Here is a 26,676-nt window from a genome sequence, read left to right as displayed (position 1 = left end):
GCACAATGTAGTAAGAATAGAAATAACCATACAAATAGAATAAATTGATTGTTGAAAAAGGAAAGAATGGCATTCTAATAGAGAAAGAATAGTCTTCTCATCAAATAATGTTCTCATGATAAAATACATGGAGAAAAATGAAGCTATATACAGATACTGAACCCTTTACATAATTTATCAGATGTTTCTGTTAAAGTATAAAACTAAAACTCCTGCAAGGTAAAACAGTGGAATATTTAGATGGCTTTGTATATGTCAGTCACATTTTAGACAGCATATAAAAGCATACACCATGAAAAAAATTTAAATTCCTTAAAATTTTAAGATTCAGTTTAGATAAAGACATTTTTCAAATAATAAAATTACACACAACTGAAGAAATTATTTGTGAATCACATATATCTGAAAAAACATGTTCAATATATGCGAAGTACTCTTAAAGTTCAACAATAAAATATGAACAATTCAACTGAAAAAGGAGAAACTAAAATTATTTCTCATTCAGAACGATAAACTGATGGAAAACACACACACACAGAGAACTAATGAATATTATGTAACTGAAGAAAAAGCTAAAACATAGACTTTACTCTGCATCTCTTAGGATGGCTAAAGTTCAAAACACCAATGATACCAAATGCTGATTAGAATGGAACAAGAGAGACACTGTACAAATTCAAAATGGTGCAGCTTTTGATGACAGTTTCACAGGGTTTTTTTTGTTTTTGTTTTTTTAACAAAGCTAAATATACTTGCGCAGGGAACTATGTTCCAGATATTTACCCAAATGAGTTGGAAACTTATCTTCACACAACAGACTCCACACAAATCATTATAGCATATTTATTTGTAATTGCCAACTAGAAATTAATGAAAGACCAAAAGGCAACCTTGTACACAATCTGTTGGTCAATAAGAAAGTTTTAAATATATCAAAATAATTTAAATTGAAAATAAATATTAAAATATTAAAGTGTGTTTTTTACAGCTAAAGCAAAGCTGAGAAGGAAATTTACAGTAGTTAATATTTATGTTATGAAAAAAATTAGCAAATCAATGATTTAGGTTCCCAACATGAAGAACTACAAAAAAAAAAAAAAAAGCAAACTTTACCCAAACCAAGTAAAATGAAAAAATTCCTAATATTGAAAATATGTAAGTCAGACATGGTGGCACACACATGTAATCCCAGGACTCAGCAGGCTGAGGCAGAAGGATCGCCATGAGTTCCAGGCCAGCCTGGGCCACATAGTGAATTCAAAGACAGGCTGAACTACATAGCAAGACCTTGTCTAAAAATAGAATAAAATAAATGAAATAGAAGGCCAGTTCATTTAAAAAAGACAGACACTAACAAATCTCTAAATCTAGTGAAGAAAAAAGAACACACAGATTACTAATATTAGAAATAAAGTAGGGTATGTCTTTTCAGAATTTACAGACATAAAACAAGGCAATGCTTCAAGCACCACTACACATATACATTTGACAATTTATCCAAACAGCATCAGTTCCTGGAAAAGCATGCCATATCTTATTCATTTTGAAGTATATATTTGGAAAAATTCTGTATGTATTAAAGAAATTGAATTGTATTTAAAATATTTACCAATATTTTATCTCCAGGACTTGAGAATTCTACCAAACTTTTTTAAAAAAGAAGAAATACAAATTGCAAGTGGCACAATAAAAATAAAAATAGAAAATTATAAATGGACATATATCATAGAACACAAAGATAAATTACAGATGCTAGAAGATAATAAACATCATTTTAAAAAAACAAACAAAAACCCTGAACATGCATTTAAAATGCTAGGGGACTAAATATATTTTAAAATGAAGGAAATATACATTTGTGACATAATTTAAAAGACAGGCTTTTTCATGTTAATCACTAAAAAGAGAAAGAATAATAGATAATTTAACTTTAGGGAAATGCTTGCAACACAGCATGTCGCAACAAAAGGATAATCTTTCTTACAGAAATATAGGTAGGAATTTAAAATCACAAGTCACATTAACAGCATGCATATGAAAAGTTGCTGCAATTCACTGTTTGTCAGGGAAATGCAAGTTAAAGTAAGGATGAGATATCACATTATATCTATCAGACTGACAAAATTAAAATGAATGATAACATCTATTTTCAGCAAGAATGAAGGCAGAAAGTACTCTCTTTTATTGCTGGAAGATATGTGAATTGTTAAAAAAATCTTAGAACGCCATCTGCCAACCAGTACAAAAATTAAAAATACATTTACACTTCATCCCAGCAGCTCCATTTCTGGGAATCTATACTTCTGAGTAAAAAAAATGTACTTGTGCTTGAGAATAGAAGTTTATCACATATATTATTACTGCAAAAAGACCACATAGAAATACTCAGGGATGAATACATTTATAAAATCATTACATACAATGAACTGGACCATTAGCTATTTATTAAAGAAATTAAAACCAACTTTGATTGTTAAATTCAGAAAGATGTCCATGATAGCTGTGAAATATCAGACAAGTACTGATAAACATCCCCATAAATAAGTTTAGATGACCAGAGAATGTGAACAAAAATTTCAAAAATAAAACACTAGCGGAGATCACATGTGATAATAAGGTGCAGAATTGAAGAGGAAAAAAATATGCTGACTGTTCATTTAAAAATTTAAACAATGAAACAGAAAAAATGTATGAAAAGAGCTGCTTTAAAGATGATATGGATATTGAATTGAACTGATTTTAGTAGACTCGGGGTCTGCTAATGATGGTCTAGCAGTAAACACATCAGAGAACAGCTTTCTTTTAGTGCAAGGTTCTCGTTTCTCTTGGTGACTATAGTCTTTAAATAGAAAAGCACTCTCAAACAGAAACCTATGTCTTTGAACAAAGACTTTCTGGATTTTTTCTCAAAAGTATGTATAGATGAATCTCTTGAGTTCTAACTGCATTATTTTCTTGATGTTTTATGGTATGTCCCCTAATCACTAAATTCTACAAGATGTCCAGAAATTTATTTGGAATTATATTTGTTTTATAAAAATATTATTATGACAGATTTAGCAGAATCAACTTTCCTTAGGTTGTACATTTAAATAGTATCTTTATTTTAGGTTTTTAATTTGTGATGCTTTAAAACACAATGCTTAAAAATGCTATACCATGTTTTAGCTAGACAGTTTTAATTTCTTGTTTAGGAACTAAAAGGTACTGCAAGTGTAAAAACAGTCCTTCAAAGAAAATAATCCACCTTCAGTTGGTAAATTAAAACTTTTTTTTTTTTTGGTACCGGGGATCAAACTCCGGTCCTTGAGCTTGCGAGGCAGGCAACGGAACCACTGGGCTGAATCCCCAGCCCAATTAAAGCACTTTTGTGTGTGTAGAAGACACAAGTGACCCAAATAATAATGTTTTAGGAACTTTTATCAAAATCTAATTTTCTGAAGCAAACTTTTGCAACTTCCACAACATAGCCTGGGAAAGCATACAAGCAATATGGCACTTGTTAAGCAAAAAGTGCTGTAAACGAGATTCCTACGTAAAATACAAAACAAAATTACAACATAATTATTTCTACTAGAATTAAGCAACAACAATCAAAAGCATAATCAAAATAAATTGTATGAGTGATGAGTTCAGGTATTTAAACAAATAAAGTAATAATTCATGATCTGCAATCATCAACATATTTAGAAATAAAGAGGATATGATACTCAAAATAGTGAAATGGAATATTTTGTTACATTTAATCTATTAACTATAAAGATTTATTGATAAAAATAAATACTGATGAAAATTTAAAATTTAACATACAAAATCTTGGTACAGAAATGAATTATAATAGACGTTAGAATATTTTTGACTGGCTAATCATATTGAATATTGAATTTCATCCAGGCAAGTAGTGTTATTACCATTAGAGTGTTATTTCCTTTTGTTTCTAAGATGATAACATCATTTTATCACATCTACTATTCTCACATAACCTATTTTTTCATCTATTTTGGAATTATATTTTCAAGAAGAGTGATTTTTTGTTATTTGGTTTGTTTATATTTTGAGTCAGGGTCTTGCTATATAATTAAGATTGACTTTGAACTCACTATGTAGTCCAAGCTGTTCTCTAAATCATGGTGATCCTCCTGCTTCAGCCTCCTAAGTGCTGGGATTAAAGGAATGCAGGAGCACATCCAATCCATCAAGAAGTATCATTTTAATATGGGATGCATAATGAAGTTGGGCATTGTATTTTATATGTGAAATCACAAATGAGAAAAATTTTGTCTTTCAATTTCGGGTAAGTAAAATAGTCTGATATTTGGAGTGTTTAACGCAGTATGGAGAATTGTTTTATTATTTTAGAAAGAAGTTGGATACGATATTGTATGAAGAGTTGAAAAATTGAAGGGAGGCATAGTTCCAAGGTAATATAAGGAATTTAAATGAAGGGTATTGTGCCATTAGATAGGAAGATTTGAATATTGATTAAAATTTAAAGCATTTGGAAAAGGATTATGGTAATTGTCATTACAAATAGATTAGAACTCAAAACTAGGAAAAGGAAAATTTACATACATGAAATTGTTTAGTCCATTCTGATAGAAAAGGAAACAAGATCACCAGGCTTGATTAGAAAGTCATTTTTGTATGAAACTATATGCAAATCAACACTATATATTATTCATACTCACTGTGGCTTTTAAGAACTTTTTAAAAAGTGACTTTCTCTTGCTATGTAGTGTTAGCCAGGAAGTTGTATAAACATTAGCAGTCTTCCAGACAGCTTGTTGTGAACAAAGTAAGAGAACTACAGGAAAAGGGAACATACTTTTTTTTTCTTTCATTTTTCTAATCACTATCTACAGAAAAACACAAGCTTACGGTTTCAATCTATGGCCCTGGAGAATGTAACTTCCACTAAGTGTGCTGATCTAGTCCAGGATACTGGAAAACATCCAGACCATGGGTGAGAGTTTGAAAAATCCTCAAGGATTCAAACTAAACTGAAACATTCCAACTACAGAGTACACAGGAACTCTTTTTCCCTCAGAAGTTGGTCAAAGCAGTCCCATTTTCCGTGTAGTTAAACTACAACTTCAGAGAAAGGAGAGGATATGCATTGAAGAGCTATTTTTTCTATGAATTTAGCCTGAGCCCTAATTCAGAGCAGCTACCATCTTGGTGTTTGCCCAACTTTATGCTTGAAGGTGTATTATCTCTCACACTCTGAAACTCAATGTCACTTTAAACTAAAGTCTGCCTATACTCTGTACAACTGCCTACATGTACTGTCTGAATTCTTTCCTCAAAGACACAAGAATTGAGAACCTGACTTCCCAGTCACAGTAAGAAAAGGAAAGAGACTAATATCCACCACAGATTTGTCACCACTATCTAACTGTAGAGCATTAATCTCATCCCAGGAAGAAACACCATTCCAATTAATGGTCACACCCCACTGGCCACTTTCTGTGCACCTGCAACTCCTAATCTATTCTTGTATCTGTGGATTTATTAATTCTGGGTGTTTATGTAAATAAAGTCATAAAACGATGTATCCTTGTGAGTCTGGCTTCTTTTACTTAACATCATTGTTCAATGTTCATTCATACAACTATGATTTATCTTAATATTTCTTAATTATTAGAGGAAAATCATTCCTTTTTATCTTAAAATAATTACTTGGAAGAATTAATAAAACTATGGTCTTATCTTACATATAACAACTTACATTGTACTTCAAATGTAATACATTTTGTAAGTTGGATGTAAATAGAAATTAATTTCCTAAATCATAAAAAAATCAAATTTAAAAATTATTAATATCTGGTGTATAAAAATTCCTAAGACTAAAAAAACAGAAAAAAAAATTCCTAAGACTGTGGACTGTAAATGTAAGCACTGAGCCACATGTTCTTTCCAACCTAATGACATTTCCATCCTCAGATCAGAGTAATGTCTTCCTTTCGTCCACTCCAAGGCTCTAGCTGCATAGTTAATGAAGATGAGGCTCTTCTCTCCAAGCTGCATATCATTATATCACTTCAGGGGCTAGGGAATGTTTGGGAAAATGGTGTCCAGTGACTGTTAATCATATCTCAACTTTCATGATTTCTATAATATTTTTCTCTATTTACATATTAATTCTTCACACCCTTTCTATTGTCTTCAAAATGACGATTTGTCTTGTGAACTCAGTAACTGTGGGTAAGGACATTAACTTCTGCACAAGGAGTTAAGAATTAAATTTCTGATATTCCTGTAATAAACATATTGCAACTGCTTTCCTACTGACTCTCCGCTTTCTATTTCCCATAATAAAGATGCTTCTGAAAACAGTTTGTCCTTAATTTCTCTTGCTATGGATTCTGATTTCAGCTCCTCTTTGCTTGATCTTTATTCTATCCTTTTTCACTAATATCCCGAACCTCTCTTTGTCCTTTGCAATCACAATTTCATCAAAATAACATTATCTTCCACACCATATTTACAGCTTACTTTGTCACTGGGAACATTTTCCTGTTCTCTCCCTCAAATAACTTTATACAGTGCTATTGGAATACATGTTCTTCAATTTTATGCCTTTATTTAGCATTCAACATTTCATGTGTCTATCAAATAAAGTTTTCATGTCAGTAAAATCTAGCAGAATTATAAAATACCTGTACCTGATTTGTAGGTGAAATGGATATATTCATCTTTTTGTACTAAAATATTCACAACGAAATTTCTGAGTAAATATATTCACTATTTTCCTCTGGAAGATATAATTGTTCTATTTTATACTTAATTTCTCCTCATCTTCCCATTGTAGAAAGTTAGTACTAGTCTTTTTTTATTCTTATTCTAAGCACTCATTTTGGTCAATCTTCTTAATTTCCATGATTTTTTTCATAATATTTAAGCGGGCAAGTTGCCAACTTAATATTTCTATATTTTATCCCAAAGAGCGATTAATTTTAATGATTTTTAAATCAGCCCATTTTTATTGTCATTATGATTCATATATTGATCAAAAGCCATCGGTTTTTAATTTGACTATTGAAAAACCATACTAATCTGCCTAAGAGTAGGCTACCTAAATACTCTTCTAAATTTGTTTAGTTGCATAAGAAAACTAATTTATTCTGCTTGCTATTATAGAACAATAATAGACACATGATATCGAATAACATTTTTTGAATATAAATATGTAAACTCACATTAAGCAAAATCAAAACATAAGTTTTAGAGTGACCAAATTTTCTTATTTTTATTCATGTCATATAAAGAATTTGAGCATGGTATATTTGCTGACTGCTTAACAAAGTATTTCTGTAACATAGACTTACTATAAATATGTTTATATATTTTTGGAAACTATTGAATTGTTCATAGCACAGTATCTTTTATCTTAACACAAGAAATGTATAAAAGGCATATCACCCATAGAATTTTGCAGCATCTACTTTGTGTGCTGTTTCCCTAGTAGTCTAATCTGAATCAACTACTTAGTTCTCCTTACATTAAATGTAATTATTTGTAGGGGCTGGGGATTTAACTCAGTGGCACCGCAACTGCCTTGCAAGTGCAAGGTCCTGAGTTCGATCCCTGGTACCGCTAAAAAATAATAATTATTATTATTCGTAAGCATGATCCCTGGGCATTATTTTTTACAATCACTTTTTATTTTAATATATTTTAATGTAACACAAGCAGATATTAATAAAGAAAATATAGAAATCATTCTATGAAATAATTTTTCATAACAAAAATTATTTCATGTGCATCATTTGAATGAATAACATGCTTCTGTATTTCATCAGAGATTTTGTCTTGCATGTCCTAGACGTTCAATAGTATAAATCCTAATGGAGAGCCACCATAATAGATATTCTTCCATGTAATAGTACAAAAATATCAATGTAAACATAATATTCTCTTGTATTACTATATTTGCATGCTATATTATTATGTTTGCTATCAGTAGCTCCTTAGGTGTCTTTCATGAGAAATTGAATATTAGGCCAATTGTTAAATCATAGTCACTATGTCTTATAAAACACGTTCTAATCTTCAAGTATAAAAACTAAATGAAGCTACACTAGAACTTCATTGACAAGAATGAGGGACATGAAGTTTAAAACTCTGATTAAAAATGCATATTGTTCATATATTTGGGAAAAAAGTAAACCAAAAAGAAGAAAAATATGGGGGTGAGTTGTTAGTACTAAAATCAAGTTTATATACGTGATAAAGAAGAATGAACCTATTATTTTGTTATATAAAGTATATTTTATTTCAAAGTGATAGAATTCAAATGGTAATATTCTTCATGAAATATTTTTTGCATAAAAATGTTAATGTGAATTGACAAAGAGGAGCACATTCTATTTTTGTAAAAATGCCCACTCCATTGTAAAAAAAATCTCTTTAGAAGTTCACCCTGCTTTGACAACCTTCAAAAACTCCATATTCTGAGAGCTGTTCCAGAAATGAGGGAGTCTTTCAGCATGGGGCTGTAATCTGGGCTCACACTGCTGATAGCTCTGCTTGCAATGAAAAGCTGCTGCTGGGAAAAAGGATGTAGTGGTCTTGAAGCTTAAAACCCACTGGCAAATAGTAGCCTATTTTGTGAGAATGCACTGGAAAAAAAGATTGCAGGTAGTAGGTAGGAAACGTCTTACCTTCATATAGCTAAATTTTGCAGTGGGAACATAGAAAGCTGTAGTATGTCGCTCCCCTTTTGTTACATCTCTTGATAAAACATGGTAAAGGCCTACGTGGAATTGGTAGATGGTCAATATTATTACTTGATTTTTATGCTTGTTCTGAGAACCACCCACAAACCATGCAGGGTGCTTTGTTATGATTAATGGCTCACGTTCTTATTAAGAATTTTGAGGGAAGAAATTGAAAGGAATGTGGAATGATTCATCATCACATTATCAACCAGCTGTCTATCACTGATGTTCAGGGGCACTATTTTTGTCTCTTGACATTTGAAACTTTTAAAAGACAGCTTAAACTGTGTATCAGCATTTAAAAATATCTAAAAATGATTATTATGATTATCATATATTATCATCTATTCAGTCTCCATGACCACTTTTAATGAACAACACTATTTATGAAGCATATATTATTGGCCAAATTCAAACCTAGAAACCCTAGAGATTAATACAAAATATAGCACAAAGTTTCTGATTTAAAGAACTAAAGGCTTATGGCAAGGATCACATAGACCATCAGAAAATAGAAGGTAATATTTAGCTAAATATTAGAATACTACATGTGAGAATTTATCAAATAAATACATTTAAAATTATAAAACAAAAAGAGCAACATAAACTGGAATAGTAAGTTGAAACACGAAGTGATGGAGAGAAATTTGAGCATGACTTGAAAAATGGATATAATGTAGATGGGATCATGTCATATTGATATTTTAAATTGGAAAAAGATGATAAACAAGGAGGCTAAAACAAACTTAGATAATAATTAACTAGTTATTTGGCAAAAGCATGTGTAGAGCCACAGAAACAATATAATGAAGAACCATATGCCTTATATGTTGGCAACAGATAGAAAAATTTGATTTATTATAATAAATCTATCATGGGTCAGAAAGTAAAATAGACTATAAAACATTACAGATGGGAATTGCACAGCCAGGAAAATAAAAAGAAAACTTGGAAAAGAATGAGACAAATTATATGTGTTATAGCATGAAAATCTGTTTCCTCAGAAAATTTTTGTTGTTAGTTTCTAGAAGTAGATGCAGCTGCAGTGGTAAAATGATATGTGAAATATAGTTCACCCAGAACTTTGTTAAGGCAAGACCAGATCTTTGGGAATTGTAAACACTTTATTATTAGATTAAGCAATGAAAAGTAAGTGCTAATAGCAAGTGAAAAACATTTAAAAATATTTAATGTCATTTTAAAGTATTTTGATTTTACTTTGAATACTTTTAAGTTTCTTGAAGAATTTTTAAGAAAGGAGTGAGTTTTTCTGTTGAAGATGAATAATTTTATTTGCTTGTCTATTCTTTGTATTCTTTTTCTATACTCTGCATATTCTCAATAGGTATGAATATTTAATACACATTGTGACAGTATTCCTTGATTATAACCAAGGACACTGTTAGTACAAGAGGAGGACTGAGAAAATTTAACCTTTGCTCAAGAAAAGGAGCAAGTAATTAAGAAAAGTAAATACCTTTAAAAAAGTACCAAAGTGTGTTTAAAGTGAGATAGGATAAAGATGAGATTGTTGAATAAAAGTGCAAAGAAGGTACAGAAAAGGGATGGAGACTAAGATTTGCAACTGTTACTTACTCAATGCATTTTGTAAGTCTGCCCAATTCAGAAAGTCACTACAATATATGTCTGTTAGCAAGTGTAATCACATAATCCTTTTTCATCTTGTGTTTAAGCTTCTTTCTAAAAAAGTCATTACTTGAACATGTTAAAATCAGTAGTATCATATTTCCTGTGACCAAAATGTATTCTAAAAAACAATTGGAACTTAGTTTGTTGAGTTTTTCAGAGTTTCTGTGGTGGTAACAATCATTCACAGTCTTAAATCACTTTTTTCAAGAGAAGGGTTAGAATTTTCATCAGTTTAGTTGTGATATTCTCCCCACCCCTAACTACTGTATTTGTATCTATTTCCAACAGTTCTGACATTGATATTTCAGCTATCATTTTCCAACATACTGAAGTTATTAACAGGGAGCAGAAGAAAAATGTTGTGCAGATGATATAAAGCACACTGCAACTGGCACCTAGTTAGTCTGTAATGATTGCCCTAAATTCAAACTATATCTGGTGAAAAAAAAAATATAGCATTGTCCACATTACTTCATAGAAATAAAAATATTTGGCAAAATATAGACTAATGCAGATGACAGGTAAGTTAGCATTGACTTTTCACAGACTTTCTCATTAATATTTAATAGACAAAAAATACTGAGTAGGAGTGGAGAATTAGAAATCTCCTTTCAAGACTGCTGCAGAAGGAAAACCAAAACCTAGCTCACTTCAAGATTCAGCCTGCCAACACTAAGCTCAAGGGCTGGTCAGCTGGGTCGCCCACACATGTGGTTGTTGTGACAAATTGTTAACAATTAAGCATATGAATACACGGTATTATTATATCTATTGTCACTTTTAATCTTCTCATCAGAAAGGACAGTGGAACAATATTCAATCTCTTGTAAAGAACAATGAATTTTTTTAGAAAAATAAAAGAACTAAATGAAAAGGTATGTATCTCTATATTTAAAAATAATTTTTGATTAATTTAAAAGTGTTTGAGACAGTGATATAATTTTGTCTGTATTTTCCTTTAACAACTTTAATAAAACAAGCACTAGTTATTCACAATTGGTAAGGAAATTTATCTTGATTGATATATTTTTGCAAATAATAACAAGTTTTTTGGTATATGTGCTGTCAAAGCGAAAAATAATATTTTTTTAAATGACTGAGAAAATAAAAATTGTACACTATCAATTTTGAAGAAAGTGCTGTAAGAAACTTACTTTAATTAAGAGAATCAATTTATACTAAAAATATGACTACTGATAGGAAATGTAAATATAATATTCTTAGTATTATAGAGTAAGTTGAAATTTTAACTACAACATACACTTAGGATTTATATTTCCATATACTAGAGATGATAAATAAAGCTTTCATTTTTTATTTTATAGAACTCAATTCACTTACATTGAGTAAAAATATTTTCATTTCAGAGTAAACATCTCCCTCTTCTGGAATTTTTATTAAATTTAGGAATCCACAGATTTTATTGAAAAAGTTAAACAATTTCAGTTTGCGGTATGTCAATATGTGGAAACAATAGATTTAAAAATATTTTACTATAGCTTTGAAATTCTGTAAAAGAGTATTTATTCATTTAATATTTTGATGATTGCTTATAAAAATGCTCCTGTTAAATACTAAAATACGTAGGTGATAATTTAAAACAACTGAATTAATAATTGGAGGTATCTAACTGACAAGTAATACTCTTGTTTATGTTATTTTATATCTATTATTATGATAGTATGACATGTATATATTTTGTATTTTGTTCACTCATGTATTTTTTATTTTGGTTTTCCTTAAGTTGTGTTTATACGAATAAAGTTTATATTTTTTTCCAAAGTATTCTCAACTAAGAATTGAGTCAACATAAAAGGTATTATTATTATTTATTTGTTTGTTTATTTATCTGGTACCGGGGATCGAACTCCGGACCTTGCACTTGCAAGGCAGGCGGCAGCACCACTGAACTAAGTCTCCAGCAGCTGGCATATATTCTTGAAAATAAGTTGGCCCAAAGTGATTCAATTCCTCTAATATTAAAGACACATCTAAATAACTTTTCTATTCATTAAATAGAAATGAAGCAAGGACATATCTAATTGTATTGTTAACTTTCTTGTATCAATAAATTTGTTATTACCAGAAATTATCATTTCCTTCAGCAATAAAATTACAACTTTTTCTTCACCTATTACAACTGAGTATAAATCCATGATTACAACTCACTTAGGATCTCAAAATGATTTTCTAAATTTTCCTTCTGAAGCTATTAAACTTCCCTATCATGTGATTTTTTTGACCCGTTATATGGATATTGACAAAGTTTTATTGTGGGTTTGTGTCACGGGTTTATATGATGAAATAACTCTAGACACACATGAAGCAAGACGGTGACTGTTCTAGTAGAAAGGATTATCTTTTAAATCAAGAATTCCCAAGTAATTCCTGAAGAGGTCACAACTCATACCTCTCAATCAGCTTGAACTTCCAAACAATAAAATAAAATGAAAACCTTAAAGCAGTGTATAGATAAGCTTCCTCTTCCTGTTTCATCACAGAATCAAGGTGTTGCTAATAAACAGAGATATAAACCATGAGCAGGCATTTCAGTCTTTTAGAGAAAAGATTGTGGGGAAGTAGGACACCAACACTAGAAGGAAATGAGTGCCATCATCAAGGAGATTTAGGACACGTTCTCCAGCAGCCCATGTCTTTTGGAGAAGCATATTGGGCTTCTAAATATAGTATCATCCATAAGGTTGTATTTATCCTTTGACCGTGTGGGCATGACTGGACAGCTTGCTTCAGGAGAGAATTTGTTGTACTCTCCACACTTTCGCTGAAGAAAACCACACTTTGAGCTGTGATCATTTGCTGAGTCCCTTTCCCCTCTGGCAACATAGCACCTTGTCACAGGGTTCCCATTTGCTCACGTCATCTCTGTGATTTTCAAGAGTTCATGGCGATGAAACGCTTCAGGGATATTCTTTGTTTCAAAGCTTTGAAAGGGCTGCTCTGTGCAGAAAGCTAAGCTTTCCTCTTCCAGAGGGACCGGAGGGACAGACAGTCACCAGTGCACAAGGGGAGAAGCTGTGTGGCCCTCACTTGGAGCAGAGTTCCAACTGGTGCTGCCTGCTGGGGCTGACCCTGACCTTACCAAACCCAAATGGGCATGATTCACAGGCTTAACTCAGTTTCAAAATAAAATACCGCAAACATAAGAAATAAATGTGAAAGTATGGAAGGAGATAGGACAAGGGACTACACAATCATGACACAAATTAAAGCATAAATCATTACTAAATGATTTAAATTTAAATTTCCCCATTTCCTACTTTCTAATTAGTAGGATTTACTCTGTACTTGTTTTTAAATTTTATTTTCTGTATTTTTATGACATTATTACATTTCCACTTTTAGGGATATATAACTATAAAAAACTGATCAATGTAAAATATCTTTTGAAAAAAATTTTCTTTGTAAATATACAGTGCTACAGTTTTATTACTTTATGGAAGTTTTCATTTTATTCATACACAGTGCAACTATGTACTCTATCATTGCCATTTCAGCTTTTATATTATTTATTCTTTCTATTGTAAATAATGTCTTGCAAATTAGCTATTACCTGATACATATGAAAGATTAACTTAAATATGATGTCTTTCTAAAAAATTTGTAAATTTCTATCACAACCCTTAATACATGAAACATTTCTCTGTTAGCTCAAGAACAATGATGATCTTAAATTATTAAGTGTTCTAATTTTTATACTTTGTTCCATGTGCGATAATTTTCTCCAGCTTGTCTACATTTCACGAGTTTTCTTTTTAGTTAGTTTTATTCTATAAATTTTTAATTAAATAAAACCATGCATAAGAACTTGGACTTGGTGGGACATGCCTGTAATCTCAGTTCACAACTGACTGAGACAGAGGATGTCAAGGAGCGCAAGGCCAGCTTGGGCTACATTGCAAGAGCTTGTCTCAAAACAAACAAACAAAAAATAATACAAATTCATTAAAAAATGCGTCAGAGTGAAAAATTGTGAGTCTAGCTTAATGAGACTTAAAGTATTCAGATATATCCAGAATGGCATTTTAAAAATTAGAACAACGTATGCATTTCAAAAGTTCTCTTAATTTCCAACTTTCTTTATCCAGTAAAATAATTATATATATATATATATATATATATATATATATATATATATCTTAGCTTAAATTTGTCCTTGTTCAAAAGTTATAAAAATGGAGCACATTATTTTGTGTTTTTAATCCACAATATAAAAAAAGTATAAATCTGGTGTACACTATATTCATTTCTGTTGGTTATGCAAGCTAGGAGCAGAATAGCAAAGTATCAAGCTATCATTATTTTTAATTTTAGCAGACAATGAAAAGCAATAATAAAAATGGTTGTAGAAATTACACAATTGTAGCCCCAGAGTAATGTATTTTAGTTTTGTTCCTATTGGCAGAGGGAATGATTTCCTATAATACTATGCTAAGACTTTAAAAATTATTACAAATTATTATTTTATTTCATTAAATATATTATCAGTGTTTGTTAAAATGGTAATATTTTTCTCCTTTCATTGATGTGCTGAATCACACTGATTGACTTTCCTCAAAATAATTTTCATTAAAAAATCCCTCAAGCTGAAAAGACTGGTACAATGAACACTACATAACCTTCTCTTATGAACAAAATACATTTGCCATATCTGTATGCTCTTTTACTCTTTCTCTCTCTCTGCTAATATAAATTTGAAACACATATTGTAGCATTCTATATGTTGCCCTGCCCTACATTTTCATAATAACGACATTTTAAACAGTTGAGACCAAGTTTCTTTCAGTAAACATTGATTATCAGTGTCCTATTTTCTAAATAAAAACTTTTCAGTTTATGAATTATCCTATTCAAGTATTGCAGAAAGTAGCTCCTAATACTTAGTTATGCTATTCTACATTCATAAAAGTAATGAATTGAAAGTTTTCTATCTTAATATCAATAATTCATAGGAGGATTATTCTAACACCATAAAAGAGGACATAAAATGTTTCTGCAAAATAGTTAAAATTGGTGTAATTTTTAAATAAATGTTTAAAATATACTATCATTTTAAACCCTGAATTCTCAAGTTTCTATGTAAATTTTTAAATTGTATGCTAATTTCAATAACACATATGTGCAAGAAAATGCATATTTCTTATATGTTTTTTACAGGTGTTTTTCTTTGTTTATTTTAAATGTTTAAAGGTAGCACACGGTCATTATTCATATTCATTTTCCCCTTCCATTCCATTTTACCACCTTGACAATAAGCATTTTTCAAAAATATCATCAATATTATTAATCTTTTCAAGTAATAAATAATTCTTTTCCATAATAAAATTTTTAATTTGTTAATTCAGTTCTTCATTTTACTAATTCAAAATCATACTTAATATTTACTTTCTTTCCAAAATCGTGAGACAGATGCTCAGCATTAGTTTTTATTACTTAACATTTATAATAAATTGTTACAATAATAAATATATCCAGTCATATGATTTTAGCTAGATTCTATATATAGTATATGCCTTATTTTTATTTTCATTTAAGTCAAGATTTTAAATCATTGCACAGTAATTTTTGGTAAGGTATAAGTTTGATATATATGTTTTGAATATATAAAGAATTGAAAAAAATCAGACCCCCAAATTCAAAGACGCAATTCAAAAATGGGCATCTGAAATGAACAGACATTTCTCAGACAAAGAAGTAAAAGCAGCAAATAAACACATGAAAAAATGTTCAACATCACTGGTCATTCAAGAGATGCAGATGAAAACAACACTAAAATTACACCTCACCCCAGAAAGAATGGCAGCTACCAAGAAATCAACAAATAACAGATGCTGGTGGGGCTGTGGAGAGAAAGGAATTCTTCACCATTGTTGGTGGGAGGGCAGACTGGTGCAACCACTGTGGAAATCAACATGGAGATTCCTCTAAGAACTAGGGCTAGAGGTCCCATTTGACCCAGCTATTCCTCTGCTGGGTATCTTCCCCAAAGAATTAAAAGAATCATAGCACAATCATATATGTCCACCCATGTTTATAGTGGCACAGTTTGTAGTAGCTAAAGCTTGTATACAGCCCAAGTCCCCATCAACTGGAAACTGGATAAAGATGTGGTTTTTCTATAAAATGAAGTACTGCTCAGCCATAAAGAATGAGAAACTAGAGATATTTATAGCTAAATGGATGCACATTGAGGCCATACTCTTAAGTGAAATAAATAGGACACACCTGTGTAAATACCAATTAGTTTCTCTAGTGTGAGAAACTGAAAGTGTAAATAAGGATTAAAATGATTAAAATGAATAATTGGTAATTTGAAATAGGAAAAGGTCCAAAGGTGTACAGGTGGTGGGAAGGGAAGGGGAAAGGGAAGAAGCGAAAGGAACAATTATAAGAAAAAAAAATGGAAATGAAATCTATGTAAATAAGGAAGGGTGGAGGGGGTGAAGGGTGCACAGGTAATAGGAAAAAAAATAAGAACTAAGATACATCATGTACAGGTACAAGCACCCAATGATAAATGTAAATGTACTATATACCTAAAATGTACCAATAAAATAATTTTTAAAAATACAAATAGAGTACATGCAGATTTCTAGTTTTTTTAATGTACTTTTAGTTAAACTCTAACCAGTGACATTCTAAACATTTGTTTTTATCTTGTCTGTTATTTCCTCATTCATGTATTTAAAATTCTAGGGAAAGTCAAGTTTATCCTTCTGTATGTATTTTAGATATTCCTCTATGAAATAAACATTTTATTCAAATTAATGTACTAATATTTTTTATTTCAACTTGAGTAGGAAAGTAAAATTCTTGAACACATATTTTAAAAGCTCACTTAATGTAGAGTTGAATCAGAAACCTCCATTTCCAGAAGGTAGAAAATTTCAGGATGTTGAACATGCTAATAAAACAAATAAAAATAAGTTTTATATGGAAAGAAAAATTTTAGATATCAATTTTGCACACTAGTAGTATACACTTTAAATCAAAATGAATATTAATTTATTCTTGAAATGTAGGAGAAATACTTGCATGCAAGAAATGTATTTCTAAAAAGGTATAAGGCAATAAAGATTTTCCAGAAGGAAAAAGGAAGATAGGAAATTATCCATGGAGTTGAACTATTATTATTTCTGAGAAGAAAAAATCCAACCCAAAGCATGCCCACTTACATATGTGTGCTTTTTAGGTATGTGTATTGAGTTAGATTCCAAATTCTCTTAATAGCAATTTTCTTACAATTGATAATTACATCACAACATGTATATTGTCTAATTTATTATCATTATTTTCTGAACTTATTTCTAATTATTAGGGTTTTTTCTAAATCATTTTCAAAGTATTTGATTTTATCCATCATAGTAAATAATACAGAAAATAAAAACATGCAATGTTTTATACAATTTACACAATTTTATACAAGTTATATTTGTATAATCTGTATAATATGAATTTTATACAAATTATACAATTTTATACGATAAAATTTATTTTACATTATCTTAAAATTTCAAATAATAAATATTTGCTGTAGCCATCTCAGTGAATTATAACACTGCAAATAGTTACAGTGTGGAAATCTATTTCCTACAAAACAAAATGAATTTGAAACATGTATTATTTAAATGTTTTTAAATTCACTGAATTAATTAATTCTATAACAATGCCATGACTGCTATGATTTAATCATTAGGCCCTCTAGCGTTATTGATGAAGATTATTTAAACGGGACAGCACTGATTGGTAATGAGACCTGAAAGTTTTCTACTGATTCTTTAAGCTTGTGGTCTTAAACAAAAGCACACTAAAATTATAAAGGTTTTTCTTTGTGTAAAATAATAGGCTTACATCAGCAGATTCACCTTCCTGTATAAAGAAAAACTAATGACATAAAAACTTTTTATTTTTTTACATTTGACTGGAATTTTATTATTTACTGAGAACTATTTAAGACATATCTCCCACCTTTGAAATTAAAGTTGCAAAAACAGAGTTAAATGCTACCATCTGTAATAAACATAAGATGATAAGTGACTAATGTGCAGAATATTATTTGAAGTAGATTTTTAAATATCTTGTTGAGATAACTAGGAAATTATTTCATAATGTGAATCACTACACATATGTGTGAGATAGTATTGATTATATTCATACATTTTAAAATTTATTCTTAGTATAACAATTGATTTTAAAAAGATAAAAAATAGAGTGGAAACTTTAGCAGTTTAGCCTATGAACTGGGCCTTTTTGTGTTTATAGAAAATAATTTTAAATGATAGCATTATATGTGCATTCTTCCTTTTGAAATAGATAGTCATATTCATAGTCAATTGCTGTGCATAACAACATTATCCTTGGTCAAAATTTTTGTGGTCGGGTTGTGTCATACATAGGCAATATTGTTAAACAAGTCATGGCACACGACATAATTTACCAAGGAATATTAGATTCACTAATCCCAAAATAAAAGAGAGTATTTTTTTTTTTTTTTGTACCAGGGATGGAACTCAGGACCTTATACTTAGTGGGGGCAGTGCCACCGAGCTAAATCCCCAGCCCAAAAGAGAGTAATCTTTACACGTGTAGATGACAACATGCAACATGAGTAAGTAGCAATTATATATGGATGGCACAGAACATAATAAATAGAAGCAAGAGGATGCAAAGAAACAAAGGGATAGTGAAGTAAGTATTTAATTTCAGAAGATACCTGAGGACTCCATATGTTATTGGGTTAAAATGTAAATACTATTCCAAATTATAGAATGGATTGTAGAAAGTTATATACTAAGATGAATAACTGATCAGTAATAAATTGTATATTAGTCATAATGATATGATAAATTGTATGACTATTTTATGAAAATTATATCTAAGACGACACTCTTCATTTGGGGTTTTACTCTTTTGGTAGATTAAACATTAAAGTTCTCTGTAATAGTTCTGTAATATCTAAATTTAAAAAGCTAAAAATATACCTAATTCTCTTTAGTCATATCATTTGGAGTGTATTAATGGCACTGTATGAATGCCTTGTTACTTCAAAGATAAATCTGTTAAACTTACATATGATTATCAGAATTAATATTTATTGATTTCATCACTATGGAAGTATGTTTAAAACAATGATAAAGTGAATGTTACAAGTTTGAATAAAAATTCGCTTTTCTTTTTGGATCAAAAAGCATAAAAAGCCCAAGTTATGAATAAAGTCTTCATATTTAGGGCAAAAATTATTTAGTACCCTAAGTTCATCAATTTTAAATGAGTAGAGGTTTTCTATTTAGAACCAAGAGAGGCACTATACTAAATCAGCATAAATTTATTACCTATGAAATAAAAACAAAGTGATTATATCAATTGTGAATCAACTATCCTAATATTTTGCACAATAAATATAAGAAATTATATTGGTAATATAAAAAGAAATTTCCTCCTTTGTGATGTTAATATCCAGTATAAACTTAGTATGCTCGCTATTAATAATAATAGCATTTCTACAATTAAATATGTATTCTTTCATTGGAAAAGTACATTAAATGAAGTAACAAGATAAGAAAATATGTGCTTATTCAAGAAGTACCTGGGAGAGACTTTTAAAAATTAATAATGGTCCAAAGAAAAGCAGGACACACAAAAAAAGCTGAATGAATCATAATTAGCTGCCTTGTCTTAAATTATCTAATGTAATAGTTGACTAGACCCTAGCCATAGGAATTAGCACACAGACAGACCTCTGGAAAACACATCTCATGCATGCTAAATTTGACCATATTCTGCAAAGTCCTATGAAATTGATTTTTCTAAACTTCTGAAGGTTTTCTTCATTTCTATATTTTGAAATATAGAAATAGGACAGAACTCTACAAGATTTAGTTAAGAAAAAGTATCTTTTATTTCAATAAGGCAAAGTACAAATGAAGACCAGAATAAAAGATTGATAGAAGGAAACAAGAGATAGATCTTTTGTACATGGGAAAGTGTCCGGGATGCTGAAGGCAAGGAGGAGGAAGAAGGAAAAGGGAAGTAAACACATTTAAGATGTGTCATGTACATGTACAAAATACCCACAGTGAATATAAAAATGATATGTTGTAAATACAAACTAAAAATATAATAATCATAATAGTGGATCTGGAAAAAGCGGATTTAGAGATGGAGGGAAGAAACGTGGTGGAGAAGGAAGGGGATAAAAAAAGCAAGATGTGTTATGTACATGTACCTACTCCCTAGGGTGAATATAAACTTCATGTACTGAAAACATGTACTAATAAAATGTAAAAAAGGAAAAGTAATCTATAGTGTATTACCTTTACACTACCAAATCCTTTCATTTAAAATGAACAGAGAAGATTTTTTATCAAGAAGCCTAAAAGGAAGAAAATTTTATATAATCCCTTGCAGATACTTGAAAATATCATCATCTTACATGCAGTCTAATAAGTGTACAGCAATGTTGTCTCAAAGTTTCCCAGAAAAACATAACAAATATGAATAGTGTGTGTGTGTGTGTGTGTGTGCGCGCACGCGCGCGCGCAGAGGGAGAGAGGAGATTACCATTGATTTAAGGAATTGACCACAATTGTACTCCTGACACATTTGAAATTTATACTGTAAGAAGGGAAGTGTTGATGTCATGGATGGCTTCTCCCTGAGGGACGTATGTCATTCTTTTCTTGCAAGATCTTCAACTTGGATAAGCCCAACTCATATTAGGGATATTAGTCTGTTTTACTCAAAGACTATTGATTTTTACTTTAATTTGTACATCTAATAATATTTTTATAGCAACATTTAGACTTTTAAAATAAAAGCCAGGTATTGTGATCTACATAAGTTGACACAAAATTAACTGTTGTCATGTAAAGTTTGACATATTTTTCAGCAACCAAAAGAAGCACCCAGACTCCACATACCACTTAAATATTATTACTTATCTCAATTTTGTACAAAATATTTTATTATGACTTAGGGTTTTTCTTATCATACTGTCTGTAACCTTTATTAAATTGCCATCTACAAAATGACAAACTGGTGAAGTTATCATTCCAAAAGATGCAATTACTTTGCATTTCCTCCACTGCTATCCTGTCACTTTAATATCAAAGCATGCTGGATGTATGGTGAAAATGCATAACATAAAGTAAAATAAAGAATTCACATTATTACTGGTATAACTATAGTCTCCACAGTTATTTGCAGGTGAAATATAAGCCTAAGATGAAAAATATCTTTTCTCATATCCATATTTCAAATTTTTATTCATGCTTTAAATCTTAGGCTCTCATATTAAACACTACATATAAGATTTATTTTAAAAGAAAAATACTCAGTTGTTCTTGTATTTTTGAGGAAAGAACATTTAATAAAGACTAGCTTCTTATTATTTAAATACATTAGATAATATTATTTTTATTCATAGGTGAAATCAATCAAGAATTAATTCATAATCAAAGATGAGGATTAAAAAATCAAATAGCATACAATCAGCAGATAAAGCCATAATTCTCTGAATGAATCTTGCCTAAAATGGAATGAAGCAATTCAAGAAGCTGTAGAAGCCAGAAAAATATCAAGAAAACTTCTTGAAATTTGAATGGATTTCAAAGTTTGTGAAAGAGTTAGGTAATAAAGAAAATAAAAGGAGACAATGAAATTTCGTATATAATTTCACCTATCCTGCTTTTTCCCCTGATGTTTATTAGTGGCAGTCTGTGTTTTCTAATTAATCACTCATTGACTCCTTCTACTCTTTTTAATGTGTTTCCCTTTATTTTTCTTTAATTGTTTTCCTTTATCAGTTGATCATATATTGTTTTTCCTTAGCTATCATACTCTTAAAATTAAGATCCCATACTCCTTTCTAAACCTAACCTAAGTACAGTTAATTTATTTTTTCTACTGTCTTAGTCTGTTTGTGCTGTTATAAGAAAATAGGTGAGACTGGAAAATTATACATTCTGTATGAGAGAATTGAAATCCCTCACTCTCTTGGAGACCTAAATGTCTAAGAGCAAGGCATGGGCAGGTCCATTAATTGGTGAAGGCCTGGTTTCTGCTTCAGAGAGGGTGGCTTGAGCACTGGCTCCTCCAGTAGGTAACACTGTTTCCTCATCAAGCAGAAAGTGGAAGGAGAGAGGACAGACTTCTGATCAAGACCTCTTATACAGGCATGTGGTCCTTCTGGTTCCTCTCACACAGGAGGGGCCCTCCTCCCATCTCTCAGGTCTCACTACATTGGCAATCCCTACGTTTTAAAGAAGATACATTGAGACCATGGCACCTATGGCAGCTTTTAATCAAGTTCTTCTTCCTTATTTCCTTTTTTCCCTATTTTATAATATATTAAGACTACTTAAAATAATTCTACAATGGAATCAAATAATACCTCTTTTAATACTCTGTCATCACATCAACACATTGGATCTTGGAATGTATGTTAAGAACATTCAGTTCTTTTGAAGAGGATAAAACTTAGTACAAAATATAAATTTTGTCTTTAGAAATGGTTCACATTATTGAAGCACAAGCTTCTCATAGAGTCCTTGACACATAAGAGGAAAAAACTACCATAATGTTATTAGATAATGTGTAAGTAATTGCATAAGAGAGCTTAAAATATTTGTGTTAGAATATTTCTTATGCTTTACACGTCTCTTACCTTGGTGAAACCACTATTATTTTTTAAAAACACTTAGGCTATTTGTTTAGATTGCTTTGTAAATTTCTAGAGGTTGTTTATATTCACTTGAACTCTAAACCTGATGATGTAATATTATTCAAAACATAATTTTGTTTATCTCAATTTCTGTATTTTAAAAACTTTTTGTGGCAGTAAGTATTGACCTTATGGATTCTCATGTGCTAGTCATTCTATCACTGAACTACAACCCTAGCTTTTTTCATTTTTATTTAAGATAGAGCTTTACTAAGTTGCTCACTCTGGCCTCAAAATCTCTTTCCTCCCATCTCAGCATTTTTAGGTGTTCAGATTACAAACTTGTTCCACCAAACCCATTTTGTAATGTCAAATTTGAAAGTTAAGATCACTATTACTTAAAACAGACAATAAGCTTCTTGAATAATGGATCCAAAATCCTGTGAAAGAAGAGATTCTGTGTAATACCTCAAAAATAACAATCGCAGATTCAAAGTGTCCTTTGCTATGCGGGCATTTCTCATGATCATTTGAGATTCTTTACTATGTTATAATTTATCAAGATCCTATAAATCACTTAGAATTTTACAGATTTTTTGACACTAGCAAGGTTACACTGACATATTCTATTTCTATTAGAGGTTTGTCATTTTATAAGCCAAGATGATTCCTGGCAGCAGGAGAATGAAAAAAATGTTTAACAAAACGTCGTTTTTTTATATATAACATGATGATGGTATATCTATCTATGTATCTATCTATGTATCTACCTATCTATCGATACATATACTAAATTATTTGTTTAAACATCTTATTTTAAATTCTGTTTTATTAAAAATGGTAGCATTGGAAGACAATTTTGAGTTTATTGTAAAATTCTGACCATAAAGTTACCATAGATTATCACTACATACTATTCACAACATTTTCAAAAATGTAATTTAAGAGTATCCAATCATTTATTTAAAAAAGGTTAAAATAACTATAATGGAAAGATTTTTCAAAGTAGATTGTCACATTGTTGCTTAAGAATAGGTTTTAGCTGCAAATGTTGAGCATGACATAATTTTAAGAAATTCTAAAACATTTTATTGTCTTTTAGCATTATTCTAGCCTATGAATATATCTCTACAATTTAGTTAGCTGGTAGATAACACTTTTTGTTGTTATAGATTTTCAAGACTCTTGTCTGACTACGGTAAATGAAGTAAATTAATACATATATATGTACATATATATATAATAGGCATGTCCTCAAACTTTCAGTGCTCATAGTTTCCAATTTTCAGAAAATGTGCAATCAGAACATGATTGATGGAAGTTTTACTTTCTTTATCGTTAACTAAGTTTAATATATGTAGGACAGTGCAAGGTCATTTTCTATACTTGTTTGTGATTTTTTCAGTTACCGTACTCTATAATATTTTGCAGCAAAGTAAAATGGCTTTATCTGATAGAAGAAGAAAAATGATTTTTATATTTGAAAGTTGAAAATACAAATTTTATGAGGGAAAAAGCAAGTAGTTTGAAGCTGTCTGAAGGTAGCTTTAATTTGTAAGGCAAATAAGCATTTTATTTTATTTTTATAGTTTGTCATTTTTATACTTCAGTGATGAAACCTGATAAACCCTAGAAGAACTTTCTGCTTTTAGTTGATGTTTATTTGCTCAAGGTCAGAAAACCCAGATCAGTTTTTTTCTTACAGTTTTGCTTTTGAAGTAACAAATTTTAAGCAAATGGACTTGTTGAGAAGAAGAAGCTATGCCTAATGAGAAAAAATGGTGGAATAAAAGTAAAACTACCGGGAAAAAAGTGTTCCTGTTTATGAAGTAAGACTGCTGCAATGCACATTCTGTTAATAAGATGACATAGTTAAGTAAAATTGGAATCCCATGGAAATCAGCTTTAATGCACAAGGTTTCTAATACAGCTGTGTGGATTTGATGGTCAAATGCTCATCTATGTTGAAAGGTACAACGTTAAGAAGGGGATTTTGATGAAGCTACTAATTTGATGAAGAAGTTATTGTTGATTTATTTTTTCATTTCCTCCGAATAATGCTGCTTTTTTGATAGTCATGATTAAAATCAAAGAATTTGAATTATCCCTACTGTAGGTTACAAAATTTATGATGAATCGCCACATTTGCTCTTTTTCTGCAATATTTGTCATTAATTTAGGCATACCTAAGCTATTTTCCAAGAATCTCTGGGAACAAAATAAACTACATGCTTCCACTGAAAACTTGAGACAAGAAGGATTTGTTTTGTTTTATCTGATATGTTTTTCTTCTTTTACCTATAATTCAGTGGAAAATTTCTATCAATGTCCAGAGCAATTTATTTACTTAGAGAAGTTCAATAGTTTAGAGAAGCACTAATCCACAGATACATAACAGAGACATGATGGAGACATGCATTCTTTGAATTGAACAATCTAAGAAATGATAGTTTGCCAAGAGAAAGTTGATCTCACACTGGCAAAGAACTCTTGCTACAAATTACAGTAAACATAGTTAGACTCTTGCCAAAGAGTTTTGAATGGTACTAACTTCATTTGGTGTGTTCACTTTTTTCTATTTTCTCATAGAAATTATTGCTACTAGTCTACTTTGATCTTTCAGATTGTAATTATTTACTAGATATCTTTGACCCTCATTAAAACATGATTACTTGATGAAAGAGTTTTGTTTTTTTTTAACCTTACGTATATGTCTCCTAACACAATGCATATCATGCTTTGGAAAGTTCAAAATAAATTTATTTGATCTTTATTTCACATTTCACATGGTACATATAGAAAGTATAATTAAGGAGATAAAAATGAGACTACTCATTGTGGTATTAAACACAAGTCTAATTTGTACTGTCGGGTCCTCAAGGAAGTACCACCAGGGTAGACCATTGTGTTGCCTTTAAAGGTTAAGTTTAAATCAATAATCTAAACAACACAGTAATGTTCTCAGTAGTCTGTGACTTTTGAAGTTGATCTTACAGACAATAGAAACATTACAAAACCAGAAATCTGATGATTTAGTTCTGACTGGCAGCTTCTTTTGTTGATCACGCTTTAGGATGCATGTTTACCTGTGTGGCTAAGGAATCACATGAAGGGTATGGCTCACTTTGGCCCTGGAAGGAAGGAATCCTTACCTTCTTTGGTCCTAATACCCAGGTCCAAGAATTCCTTGTGCTCAGGTCCTTTTTCCACAGTGATAAACCTACACAGCCCTAGGACAACCTTGTTGTCAATCTCTTCCCCTCACATGAAGAGTGTTCTCTTCTTCTTTTGATTATATCAAAATTATTGTCCATTGGGTTTTCTTTAAGCTAAAATATAGTTTTATTTTTTTTTAATTATATGTGGTGTACAGTACTGACCAAAGTTCATGTTCTGCTTATTCAAAATAAACAAAACATAGTTTTGAGTTTTCAAAACATGGAGGTGGTACCTAGGGTAGGCCCACATTGATGTCCTACTTATTCAAGACATGTTTATCTTGATCTACTATATATAAATTGAAAATAGTATTATGTTTTACAAAAGGATTTTTTCTCATAAAATTATTAAAATGTACTTTTTACAGAGATAAAACAGAGAATTCTACGAATTGTATAAAATATTTTG

The sequence above is a fragment of the Heterocephalus glaber genome, unplaced genomic scaffold (genome assembly GCF_053883595.1).
Source record: "Heterocephalus glaber isolate CG9 unplaced genomic scaffold, H.glaber_assembly_v1.0 deba00001577, whole genome shotgun sequence".
NCBI lineage: Eukaryota > Metazoa > Chordata > Mammalia > Rodentia > Bathyergidae > Heterocephalus > Heterocephalus glaber.
Note: the sequence above shows the minus strand (reverse complement) of the source record.